At 47.8% G+C, this 14,115-nt stretch overlaps 1 pseudogene; it reads left to right on the top strand.

Annotated features, from left to right (window-relative positions):
• LOC132570108 (NFATC2-interacting protein-like) overlaps positions 1–14,115 on the top strand; it is a 66,023-nt pseudogene that overhangs the window by 50,929 nt on the left and 979 nt on the right.

Below are 14,115 nucleotides of genomic sequence, written 5' to 3'. Positions count from 1 at the left end.
CTTTAGTTCTGCAAAATAGCCAGCTTGAACGAGGAGGAGATTGGATTTATATCCTGCCCTTTACTCAGAGTTTCAGAGCTGCTTACAATCTCCTTCCCTTTCCCACTATAGACACTCTGTGAGATAGGTAGGGCTGAGAGAGGTCTTTTACAAACTGCTCTTGAGAAAGCAGCATTTTCAAGAATTGTGACTGACCCAATGTCACTCAGCAGGTGCATGTGAAGGAGTGGGGAATCAAATTCGGTTCTCCCAGATTAGACTCTGTGCATTTAACCACTACATCAAACTGGCTCTAGTAGCTTCAATAATAGGTTGCTTCCAACTGAGAGAGAACTCTCACTTATGGAAAATACTGGAAGACTGCAATCAACACACACACAGAACAAAACTGAAGGGAGACCCCTCTTAGGCCTTGAGAAGGGAAACAAAAATCAAATCTTGAGGGTGTACTTAAAGATATAAACATACATACATGCATCACACCCTAGCCCACTCACTTATGCACTAGAAGATTACTGGTTTCATCTATGATGTATTGCAAGTCATTTAAAAGATAAGATAGTTCATCTGGAAAAAATATATTATCACTATGTTGGTGTTTCAGTAATCTTTTCTTCCTTCTCTGCCATAATTTCTCTGCACAATATGGCTAGAATTCCATTTTTCAGAGACTTCCATAAACTCAAGGATTTATGAGAAATTTCCAAATCAACCCCCTTTTAATAGAAAAGAGCAGTGCCAAAACTCTATCTACCCCAAAATCTGCTTTAGGACTTTCCCAATCATGCATACTATACACAGTATTGTTTTTGTAAGTATTTATGAGTTTCTAAGCTGATAGCTGAGTCCAGGCTGTGAAAGCCAAATATATCCTAGCACCAGCTGGTTATAAAAGCTGTTTCTCTCTCTAAGGGAGCAATGGTTAAAATATTTGTGACTTGAAATAAAGTCTTGCAAACTGTTACTTTTATAACTGAGAAGAAAAGATAATTTTGGGTTTAGAAGGGAAGGGGGAAACCTTTAACATGTATTTGCTTGGATGCATTACTTTGAACAATGGTATTTTATTTTGAAACTGTAAATCTGATTCCTTATTGAAACTATACGAAGTCATTATGGTTCACTTCTGAAACATGTCACACCAATCTATTTCATAAGCAGCATAGGAGCAGAACTGAGATTGCTTAATTTGAATGGCACCAGCAATATGGTGGCTGAAAGCCTCATAGAAATATATGGTTTTTCATGCAAAATCAAAGGTTTCCTCATTGCCCCCCCCCAGTCGGAAGAACGAGACAACGCCAAGAGTTGGATAGAAAAACAGGGCAACTTTATTGAGCTGAACAGCATGGGGCAAAACTAAACTGCTACCGGACAGGCCAAGGGAGACACCCCAGGACCCTTCCCTATCCGAATGGGCAAGCAACCCAGCCCCCGGCCGCAGCCAGCTAGAACCGGCTGCTGCCAGGCCGGCGCCGGCCAGGTTAACACCCAACGGCACGGCCGCCCACCCAGGAACGGCCTGCCAGAAGAGGTGACCCGATAGTGGGCAAGACAGCAGAGGGCCGTCGAACCCTGCTACTGCCCCATCCTGCTACTTCCCTAAATCAGGGAAAACCGTGGGTGCTCACCGAAACCTGAAAACCAACTTAAACACCAGCCAATAAAGTTACCAACCTAGCCCCAAACCCAAAATAAAATAGTACAAGGTAGGCGAAAAACATCCCATCAAAGGGCAATCAGATGGGATGAAAAAATTCCTACCTGGCCCCGAAAACCAGCGACCGGAAAACCTGTACTATTAAAGGGAGGGAGGGCCAACAAAACGCGGTGAAGTGCGTGCTCTCGGGCATGGCTGGGCTTATAAAGCCCCAGCCCACGCCCAGCAAGTCCCCGGATGGGCGGGAAGCGTTACCTCGCTCCATCCGGGGAGGCAAAACGCGGCCCCCGCCCACAGCCTCCTGACGGCGGCGCGGGCAGGGAAGGGCCGGATTGCCCCCCCAGTCGGAAGAACGAGACAACACCAAGAGTTGGATAGAAAAACAGGGCAACTTTATTGAGCTGAACAGCATGGGTCAAAACTAAACTGCTACCGGACAGGCCAAGGGAGACACCCCAGGACCCTTCCCTGTCCGGATGGGTGAGCAACCCAGCCCCCGGCCGCAGCCAGCTAGAACCGGCTGCTGCTAGGCCGGCGCCGGCCAGGTTAACACCCACCGGCATGGCCGCCCACCCAGGAACGGCCTGCCAGAAGAGGTGACCCGATAGCAGGCAAGACAGCAGAGGGCCGTCGAACCCCGCTACTGTCCCATCCCGCTACTTCCCTAAATCAGGGAAAACCGTGGCTGCTCACCGAAACCTGAAAACCAACTTAAACACCCGCCAACCCAGCGCCAAGCCTCAGCTTAGGCAACTGGGCCCACCGGCATGCCTAGAGCCTGCTGAAGCCCCAGCTGAAGCTTACCCAAAAACGCCCTGTTTCCAGACATGGATAGGTGGACCCCGTCCTGCCGGTACAGGTCCGCCCGATCCGACCTAATGGCCGGGTGCGGCACAAACAGGCCAAGGCCCCCGAGAAGCGCATTCCTAATCACTCTGTTGGCCTTGCGCCTGCCTCTCTCTAACCCAACAGGTTCCCAAGCCGCTCTCCACACCCGCGGCGGAAGGATGGCGGACCATAGTAACCGCACTTCGAGCCACCTGCTCCGAATCACCTTGAGGTCCTCGATTACCTGGAGTGACAGGGCCCTCCCCTGCACCAGGCCCAAATCATTGCCTCCCAGGTGAATTAACAAAATGTGAGGTGGAGGACCGTTCCTCCCCATGAGCAAGAGTGGCAGGAGCCCGTCCCAACGAAGGCCCCAACGGCCCTGCCACTCAACGACCACCCACTCACTAAGCCCCAACTACGAACCCATACTTGAACGCCGGGCTTGGTGGGCAGCCCAAAAAACCATGCTGTGGCCGGCGATCAGTATCCTCCGCCTCTCGCCCTGCACCACAGCACCTAGAACAGAAGAGAATGGCAATGTTAAACCAACCCAGCTAATACTTGCCAGGCAACACAGGACGAACATAGCCCTTGTATGCCGAAGACCACCATCTCCCAACCTGTTGAATGGCAGGCCCAGGGTACCCCATGGCCGCAGCAGTTGATGCCGCCCCGATTCTGAACGAATGGGTCCCAAACCGAAAACCCGACCGCCCAAGCCTATCCAAGGCATGGCTGGTCACAGACCAAAATTGGAATTTAGTCAACGGGGACCCATCCTCGTGCCGAAAAAAGGGGCCAGCATCATCACCCCGAATAGAAATGTAATCCGTCAAAGCCAAAACCGGGCAAATGTCACGATCATGGCATGAGCCCAAGGTAATCATGACACTCCACTGTTTCTGGTCGGTCTTGGACCTGCGCATCCTTAAGGATGCGCAGTCCCCAGTAATTTTTACATCTCCAGCCTGGAGAGCCCGGCCAGAACAATCATTACGCGAGCGGACCACCAGCTTGCTAACCCTAAGCGTGCCAAAAAAGGCGGACATGGCAGCTGCCTCAAACAAAGCAGCCTCACACTTAGAAAAACAAACCACTGGCCATATTCTATGAAAACCCTTCAACACCTCAGGTGAAAAGGGGTGCCGCGTATCAGGCCGCGGGTCTTGCTCACGGGACCAGCCCTCCAATGTTTTGCGTATTCTGAAGTCGTTGGAGGCGTCTGCTACTCCCTTCACCTTACTGGTGAACGGCAGTGCAGCCAGCTTGGCCCTAATGGTTTTTACCACCAACCCCTTACCTTTCAACTCAACGCAGAACTGCATGAGATGAGCTGCTGGAATCGGCCAGAGGTCGGCCAATCCTACCTGCTCCCTGAAAGCCGTAAACTGCTCAACGGAGTGATCATAGGCCTTCCGGGTAGAGGGGGCTAGGGCCAGCATCATTGCCCGGTTGGCCTCGACTCTCCAAGCCGCCACATCTCTGGGGGCATCTGAGCCGGCAGGAGGTTGGCCCCTGGTGCAAGAAGTCGAAACCGCTCCATCTGACGACGAGACAGAGCGTCCGCGACCCCGTTGCACACACCGGGCACGTGCTTGGCAAGGAACAAAATGTTTAACCGTAAAAAACACAAGGTAAAAAACCGAACAAGGCGCATAACCGGGACTGATTTGGACATGAGGGTATTAACCACAGCCATGTTGTCGCACCAAAAGTGGACAACATGGTTGGCCAATTCCTCACCCCACAATCGTACTGCAACCAGAATTGGGAAAAATTCCAAAAATGTTAAGTTACGGCAAAGGTCCGTATCCAACCAAGCGACGGGCCATGACTCCGCGCACCACCGTTCATGGAAATAGACCCCAAAACCAATAGCGCCAGCAGCGTCGGACATGATCTGCAGATCGGCCTCGATCCGCATATCCTCCCGCCAAAAAAAACCCCCATTGAAATCGGAAAGAAATTGTTCCCACACCTCGAGGTCCTTCTGCATTCCACGGCTGACTCTAACTCGATGATGGGGAAGATGCAAAGTGCACATGGCGTCACATAGGCGTCGCAAAAACGCCCTCCCAGGGGCCACCACTTTGCAAGCAAAGTTAAGGTGGCCCACAACCTGCTGGAGCTCTAGGAGACAAATCTTACGCTTGCCCTTCAACCCAGCAAGCTTCTGGCGGAGGCCCACGATTTTCTCAGCCGGCAGGCGGGACGCCTGCCTAATTGTATCCAGCTCAATGCCTAAAAAGGTCAAAACACAGGATGGGCCCTCCGTCTTCTCGTGTGCCAGCGGGACACCAAGGTCCTCAGACAACTGGAGGAAGGAATAAAGAAGCTGTGCACACTGGCCCGAACCCCTGGGGCCCACGAACAAAAAAAAATCATCAAGGTAATGAACGGTGTTGGCAGACCCAACCCGTTCCCGAAGAGCCCATTCTAAGAAAGTGCTAAAGCGTTCGAAAGCCGAACACGAAATAGCACACCTCATGGGCAATGCCCGGTTCATGTAGAACTTACCATCGAACATAAAGCCCAGGAGCTCAAAGTCGTCAGGGTGTACCGGCAATAGGCGAAATGCAGACTTTATGTCGCACTTAGCCAGCTCAGCGCCAACCTCACAGTGCCGTACGACCCTGACAGCCTGGTCGAAGGAAGTATAGCGGACCATGCACAGGAAGTCTGGGATGGCATCGTTCACCGACCCACCCCTGGGGTAAGATAGGTGATGAATTAGCCGGAATTCTCCCGGAGCCTTTTTGGGTACTACACCCAAAGGCGACACCCAAAAATTAGGAACAGGGGGGGCATCAAAAGGGCCCAAAACCCTGCCCTCTGCGCACTCTTTCAAAATCTTTTCCCTAACAACTCGTTCCATCCCTCTAACGGACATTAAATTCTTAGCCATACAGGGTCCACGTGGACACTGAAATGGAATACGAAAACCAAACAAAAAACCCTCCCATAAGTAAGCTCTAGGATAACCAGCTAACATTTCACTGAGAACCCTCACCTTGATGGGGCTGGGTCCCTTTACTAGAGCCATGGGCTCCGCCCCCGCCCCCGACCTCTTGGGACCACTCCGGGGCTTGGACCTGCTGCATTCAGACAGAGCATGTGAGCCTCCGCACAGTGGGCAGTCGGGTTTGTACTTGCAGGTCTTACGGTTGCAAACTCCCTGGGACGTATTCTCCCAGCACAAAAGCCGGGGTTGAACCGGCTGCCCCGCACCCGTGCGGGGACCAGACGCACCAGCCTGCTTACTTACCAGGTGCCCACTATCAGACCTGTCCCTTGCATTAGGCTTAGCCGGGGACATGAGCTGCAGCCAGAGCTGCTGGTTTATTTGATCCCAAGGCATGGTGGGGTTAAGCGCAGCCCTCATCCGGAACTCCTCGTCGTACTGCAGCCATGCAGCACCCGAGAAGTCTGTATATGCCTTGTAAACAATGTCACAATACTGGAATAGCGGTGCAGCCCGTAAAGGCTGTGCACGCGCTATCACACCAGTATAAATTAGAAATCCAGGCAACCAGTTGGCCCAATTTCTTTCAACCTTCCTACGTTTAATCTTTTCTTTGTCTCTCTCATCTAATTCGTCTTTGTCCTTCTTCTCCAGTTCCCTGTAAAGAAGGCCAAAGACGTCTACATACTCGCCCCTGAGTATCTTCTCATGAGTGGCCACCATCAAGTGGTCACCCAAGGGCATGGCCGTGTCACCGAAAGGGCGGCACTGAAACGAGACCGACCCCAAGGAGGCAGGGGACCATCCCCCTAAACCGCTGGAGGTGCTAGGCCAACCAAGAGGCCATTGCCCCCCCACACACAAGTGACCCCATGGCAGGGATCCACCTTGCGTGGTCTGCCCAACCGTACTCTGAGATGTGGACAGGGCGCTGGCTGCTGCAGAGGCGGGCGTGGCACACCACAACAGAATCTGGCCCTGCCCACAAGGTCCCCAACTGCAAGATGACACCATTGGACCCAAGGACCCAGTGGCTGCGCCCAGGCCAACTGAAGGTGACGACAGAGAAGCTGTAGGCTGATAGAGGGGTCCCCAAACACCCCAAGGCCAAGCACCAGCAGGCCCCGGCCCACCCAGCTTACCTTCTTGACCAGGCACGCCAACCGCAACCACAACGGGTGTAGTCCCGCTGCGATCCTCGGGACGATCCGGGCCCTCAGCAGGAACAGCCCCATCTTCGGAATCCGAGGTGGGATCCACAGGCGTCTGACTCGGCTCACCGGATGGGCCGGGATGGGCCGCCAAGTCCTGTAAAGTAGAAAGACGGGCCAGGACCTCCTGCTCAAAAGCCCTTGTAGACGCCCGCGCGGCTTTCCTCCCCCGGGGTAACCCAGATGTGCCCGGGTCCAAGCCATGCTGGCGCTCCAATGTGGCCAAACGATCCACAATGGCCTGCCTAGTGTTGGCCTCCTTCTCCTCCCCGGGCCTGCTAGGTGCAGGCCTTTTTCCCTGGGCCTTCGCAGGCTGCTTGCCCTTGGATGTCCCCAGGCCCTTTTTGGGAGCCATTGCACAAAAAAGAGGTTCAACCCAATAGCCCAGCTAACCCAACAGGCTCTCAAGGCTTCCTTGCCTGAAGCCAAATACCGAGATAAGCTGTGTGGCCAGCACCAGGGTTTAATGAGGTGAGGGCGCTTCCCAACCAGGCCAAGGTCCCTAGGCAAGCCCTCCCTTGCCATCCCCGAAGAACAAACAAAAAAAGGGGGAGGGTGGGAAAGCGGCAAAATGAAGCTCCCTTAAGAAATTTGAAGCTGCCTTCTACTGAATCAGACCCACAGGGAACCAAGGAGCAGCAGAGAGGCACCCGCCCAGGTCCAACAGGGCCCAAAGGAGACTGCGCCACTCAGAGAAAACCCCGTCAGCCAAAAAAGCCCGCCGCGGCTCAAACGCCGCCGTTACCGCCCGCCAAAAGCACGCTGTCCAGCTGGAGCCAAGAAGAAACAACCACCGCCGAAAGGGGCCGCCGCGGCTTGAACGCCGCCATAGCCGAAAAGCGCACCATCCAGCTGGCGCCGGGAAAAAACACCGCCGCCGAAAGGACCCGCCGCAGCTCAAACGCCGCCGTAGAAAGTGCCGCCGTACAGCTGGAGCCAAGCCCTGAGGAGGAAGCCCCGAAGACGTCCGACTCCGCCGCAGCAGGCCTCGTAAGAGGCCAGACCGACGAGAGCACGCACTAGCTCGACCAACAAAATGCGGCAAAGTGCGTGCTCTCGGGCGTGGCTGGGCTTATAAAGCCCCAGCCCACGCCCAGCAAGTCCCCGGATGGGCGGGAAGCGTTGCCTCACTCCATCCGGGGAGGCAAAACGCGGCCCCTGCCCACAGCCTCCTGACAGCAGCGCGGGCAGGGAAGGGCCGGATTGCCCTAGATATCTATGGCTTTTTGATATCAGAGGTCTCACAGTGTCATGGTAGCAAAGGTAATGATTTTGCTCACAAGAGTAACATATTCTTCCAAAAAGAGGCAATTTATGATCCAGAATGCACTTCTAGGAATACCATGTAACATGCAGCAGGTTCTGTGTGGTTATTTACATATGTGCACAAGACCAAATTGACACAATCATTCCCCATCAGAAAGAAAAACAAAGAGATTTTATGAATGCATGAAGAACATCTTCAGCACATATTATGGGAGGGGGCTTGCATATATTCTCAGCACTTTGTATGTTATATCCTTAGCTGAGTAAGCATAAGAACTAGCTCACCACTGCTGGATAGATCAGATACAATCATAGAACAGTGACCAGTAATTCATCTTTCAAACTGTGACTTGCCTGTCTATATGAAGTTCTGTGAATAATGTGGGATGTGTTTGGAAGACCACATAGCATAGTAGATAACAGTGCCATCCCAAGCAGATAGTTTCTGTGGGGGTAGCTGTTTTAGTCTGTAGTAGAGGAACACAATTTGAATCCAGTGGCATCTTACAGGCCAACAAATTTTCCACAATATAAGTTTTTGTGTGAATCTGCTAAAGTAAACTTTGGCTCATGAAAGCTTACACTCTGGGGAAAATTGTTCATTTCTAAGGGGCTACTGGACACAAATATTATCATTAGTGGTTATACTCTTCCATTTAAATCAATGAACATAAGGATAGTACTCTGCTTAAAATAGCACTGAGTTGAAATCTGGAAGAAAGCCGGTTTCAATCTCATCTCAGTCACAATCACACACATAAGCAAGGTCTTCTGCCTTAGGTGCAGTCCCAATCTTCAATTTATATACACCATCAAGTCACAGTCAACTTATACAGACCCCAGTAAGGGGCTTTCAAGGTGTAACAGACAGTAAATAATTAATGCTTTGACCCTCTCATGTGCCATTATTAGACAAAGACAAAAGGAAGAGTTTACTTGGTCCCCCAATTCCCTAGGTCAGCATATGTCCATGTACATTCAAACAACTGGGTTGGACAGACAGAAATGGAGAAAGGTCTCACAGTATCATGGTAGCAAAGCTAATGACTTTGTTCACAAGAGTTACATATTCTTCCAAAAAGAGGTAATTTATGATCCAGGATGCACTTCCAGGAATACTATGTAACATGCAGCAGATTCTGCGTGGTTATTTACATTTGTGCACAAGACCAAATTGAAACAATCCTTCTCCAACAGAAAGAAAAATAAAGCAGAGAATCATTACACAAGGCAAGTGAAAAGCAGAGGTGAGTTGCCATTGTTTTCTTCTGAAGAATTTTCCTTGGTGGTCTCCCAACCAAGTACCAGCCCTACTTAGTTTCTGAGATCTGATATGATCAGGCTGTAGCACGCTGCATTTCCTCACCATCTTCAATACACGAGGAATTATATTATCTCATTTTATATGGCATTGTTAAGAATTACTGTGAGCATTTTTGTGGAGTAAAAGAGCTAAACAAATACTAAGTATGTTACAATTACAATATATACTCTTTCTGCTGGCAAACAACAATTTCATTAAAAATTCATATAGAAATTATTTATTAATGATCTTATTAACTACACTATTTATTATAACTCAGTTATACTGATTAACTAAAATCCAGCATCTAGAGAAGGCAACAGTAAACCTAACATTGATTTAAAATGAATTGCCACTATCATAACAATATTAGTGATTATACTTAACTGGTTATTATGTTTAGAATTTTTAAAAGACAATAGTTAGAAAATGTTATGGTTCTAAAGGAATGAAACACCATTTGACCCCCCCCCCCCCCCCGTGTTTCTTTCTTACTAGATGAGGTGCATGAGGTCCAGTTTTGGCTGGTATAAATGATAGGGTATAAGTGGGATAAAAAATAAAGACTACACAGTTCACTACATATTGAATACCTTATGGGTGAGTAATAGCTACCCTTATATACAACTGGCAATGCTTGGAATTTTCCTCATTTAAACAAAACAAAATAAAAAAGTTATTATCCAAGAATTTAATGCTACCCCATATTTGTTAGCCAATAATGTTTTTTCCCCCTTGAAATACACTTACATTTGTATTCTGAATGTTGCTTCTGGGGCTGGCTGTATTTTGAAGTAACTCTGTTTTATGGGTATATTAAATGTTGTAGCCTAGGCTAATGTGTACAATTTAGACTGCCACTTTAAATCACTGGTGATCTGTGGAGGGTCAAGCACTGTTCAGGCTTCCTCTTGGCAACAAATCATAATGCCACATTAACTACTTAGTGTTATTAACCAAAGAAAACAACGTGAGGAAAGGAGAAAGGGAGGGACAGATTTCTGGAAGACAGACAGAGCACTCTGCCAGCAAATAGAACCAACACATTACACTAGAGGACAATGCTAATGCAGCAGGGCTGTGGAAAGCAGAGAATGAAATATGAACAGGTGATGTTTGGCTGCCATAAATAGGTGTTCTTTCTTTACTAATGCTTAGAAAGATGTAAGGAAGAAAGTCAATCTCACCATCCTTCTCGCCAAACTACACTGATAATTTCACTCAGGTTATCTTCCTCAAAACAATAAAGTGAAAAGGGCATCTGTGAAAGCAGCTACCATCTCTTTTTTTAGTTTTTTGATGTGGGAAATTTCTAGCAGTATGATCCTATATGCAATTACTCCAGTCAAAACTTGTTGATTTAAGCTTAGACTGCAGAGTTCTGCATAGGATTATACTTTCAAACACAAAGGAACCAGAGATAATATTTGGTATTCTTTTGAAGAGATAGAAGAATCTAACAAAATAGTCACTCGGGAAATAATACTTTTGCACGGAGGAAGATACAGTTATAAACTGGAAATTTCAGACTTATATCCTACATCTTTAACATTACACTATGCCCCATTACCTGAATGTTTGAAGGGCTTAAATCACACATTCAGCTATAATATGTTAGCTGTAACATGAGAATTACTCAATATGTGTATAAAGCAGAGGTCCCCAGAAGGGTGCCTGTTGGTGCCATGGTCCCTGCTGCACCTTTTCTGGCACCCGCCAAGTATTTTTAGGAAGTGTGTGAAGCCAGATAGGGCTTTGCCCAGCAAGGTTTTTGATTGACTATATAGCAGATTTGGCTGTGCAATTTTTTTTACCACAGTACAAGGATCTACACTGCTTTACTGAAGTTAAGTGTGGCAATCATTTTTTTTTTGTAAATTCCACTTCCTGCTAGCAGCTGCTTTGTGGCAGCCATTTTGTTGCTGCATCCACCATGCTGTATTGAACTTTCAAATGAGTCTGCAGGCTGAAAAAGGTTGGGGACTAATGTTCCCTCTAAGCTGTGGAATCTTGTGAGCAAAAAATTCTACTTCGTGAGCTACTGGCATTAAAGTTGCAAGCTATTGTATAATTAGCTTGCTCTGAGGCCATTTTTTCCCTGAGCTAAGACAAATACATGTGAGCTCAAAGCTGTAAACAGTGAGCTAGCTCTCACTAACTCAGCTTAGAGGGAATATTGCTGGGGACCCCTGTATAAAGAAAAGTCAAATGTACACTGAAAACAGATTGTACATATGTTTACTGTAGTCTGTGACTAGCCACCAAGTGGCTGCTGCCAGACCTGGCCCTGATGAGTTCTCCCTCAAAGGTCAAAACAGTCCTGAAAAGACCTTCTGTACTTGCAGAGTCATGCCACTGCCACAGCACAACTTGGAAAGTCCCCATAGGGTATAATGGAGCCAAATAAATTCAGGTTTTCCGAATATTTACCTAGCTCCAAATACAATACCAATGTAAGGATTCAGGAATATTTGGGAGTACTGATATTTTTTTGGTCCAATAGACCTGAATTGGGGGGGGGGGGACAACATTTTTTGTACACCCCTAGTCCCAAGTTTGCTGAAAAAAAAATTGTTTAGCCTCTTTGTGTTTCCAGTCTGTGGATTTATATATCCACAGATGAGGGACACACATGGCTAATAGTATATAGATAATGCAGACCAGCAACAAAATGGGGATTGTGCTGTGGTTTATTTTTAGTTGTACTAGGCTTCTATGCTTTGCTTGGTTTTTCCATGAAGAGTGTTTTAAGTAATGATGGGCACTGTACTGGAGGAACAGTTACATTTCCATTGTGGCAGCAGTGATCACTTGATTTTTCAGTAATCACTTGATTTTCAGTTATGAAAGATTCTTCAGAGCCGGATATGTGTCCTATATCAAGTAATAATGTGTTCTGCTTTTTGAGAGGCTTTTGGTTTTTCCAGATACAAAGGCATGTTGTTTGCAGCACCTCTACCACTTTATGGTTACAAATGCATTTTTCTGCATTTTTATTAATGTCTTTTTCATAGTATAACTGCCTAATGTTCAAATGGTCTCTTGCAGGAACTACTTTGCTAGTTTTATTTTTTTCTCTCCTCATTTTGGAATGGATGTCCTCTTTTGTGAGGTATTTTTGCCATTGTAATGGTTTATCTGGGGGTATGTGAGAGTCTGGAGGGCTGTTTTTTGAGGCAGAGACACAAATTTTTCAGTGTAGCTTCTGGCACCTGTAATCAACCCCCCCCCCACACACACACACAAGTTTCAGAATGATTGGAGCAGAAGATCCAACGTATGGGCCCCCAAAGAAGGTGCCCCCATCCTCTATTATTTCCAATGGAGGAGAAAAAACAGCAAAAAAACCCCCTCAAAACAAAGCAAAAATAAAAACAAAACAAGGACTGATATCAAACCAGAGAGTCTCTGAAGTAGAAACTGAAAGGTGGGGGGAATTTTTCAGAACCATTGCCACTGTGGCAATGCCAGATCATCAAATCAAAATGGGGGCCGGATTTGCAGGCCTAGCACAGCCAGTGCATGTACAGAGAACCCAACAGAACCAATGCCATTGTGGCAATGCCAGCTTAACAAATCCATGCAAGGGGGGGTTTCAAGCCTTGCATAGCCAGAGCTTGTACAGAGTGTTTAGCCGGACCCATGCAATATAGTATTGCCCAGCAAAACCTGGTGCCATCACTTAAATGTTTTCTTTTGCCCTTCCATTGAAAACAATGGAGGTTGGAGGCACCTTCTTTGGGCACTCTATACATACACTGGTTGTGCTGGGCATTCTGTACATGCACTAATTTTGCAAGGCATTCTGTATGTACATGCTCTGGTTCTGTTGAGCATGGAATAATCTCTCCACCTTCAGTTTCTACTGAAGAGACTCTGGTTTGACACCAGTCCTTGGTTTGTTTTGCTGTCCCCCCCCCCTCCAAAATACCATTATTATCTGGTGGAGGTATTTCACATCACTCACCACCTGACTCTTCTTATCTGGAGATACCAGGGATTAAACCTGTGACTGTCTGCACACCAAGCAGATATATTGCTATTGAGCCACAACCCCTTCCTGCAATGATGAAATGTTCCATCATAAATACAAATTAATCTAAAATTTCTTTTCAGTTTTTCTTTTGCCTCTCTCTCTCTCTCCCTTTGTGTGTGTGTGTGTGGATATATATATATATATATATTCCTTTTTTAAACAATTCTACTTTATTTGTGGTTTCCAAATAATTGGAAAAATGGAAAGGAAGTGAGAGGAGATCCCAGTCTTTTGCCTCGTGTGGCCCAGAAAGGATAGAGGATGTTGGCAATTCCCCACACCCAGGAGTAGCCAAGTGACGTTTCTTTTCCTCGTCCCTCCACCTCCTTCCCCCAATAGCAAAGTAGGAATAAGTAAAATGGGGATAAGTAAGAAGTAGCATGGATTTAAGTCTGTCAGAGCTGGGAAACAGGAAAAATATTTTGGTGCCCCCTCATTAACCCCTCTCTGCTCTGCTCCCTAGTTGGATTCATGCTCCAGCAGTGACTCGGAGCCAGTGGGACCCCTCCAATAAGCACCTCCCCAAGCGTCGCCACCTCTGCCTAACACAGCAGTCGTGGCCATCCCAGTCTACTCCAATAAGATTCAGAACAGCCTCCAACTGTTCCCTGAATCTCTGAAGCTGTTGGTTCAAAGCCCGCTAGCATCCTCTGATCCCCAGGGCACATCTGATGAGGAGGAGGAGAAAGCAGAATTGATGGTAGTGTCTCCCACAGAGGAAGAAAAAAGGTGTCCACTGTTCCAATTATGCATGAATTTGTGAAATAACCGAACATTGTGAATATTTTCTACACATATACCACAAGTTTTGCAAGATGCTCCCTGGAGGAAGGACCTGGTGGTCCA

The sequence above is a fragment of the Heteronotia binoei genome, chromosome 4 (assembly GCF_032191835.1).
Source record: "Heteronotia binoei isolate CCM8104 ecotype False Entrance Well chromosome 4, APGP_CSIRO_Hbin_v1, whole genome shotgun sequence".
Lineage (NCBI taxonomy): Eukaryota > Metazoa > Chordata > Lepidosauria > Squamata > Gekkonidae > Heteronotia > Heteronotia binoei.
The sequence above is the reverse complement of the archived record's forward strand: the minus strand, read 5'-3'. Positions and strand labels throughout refer to the sequence as shown.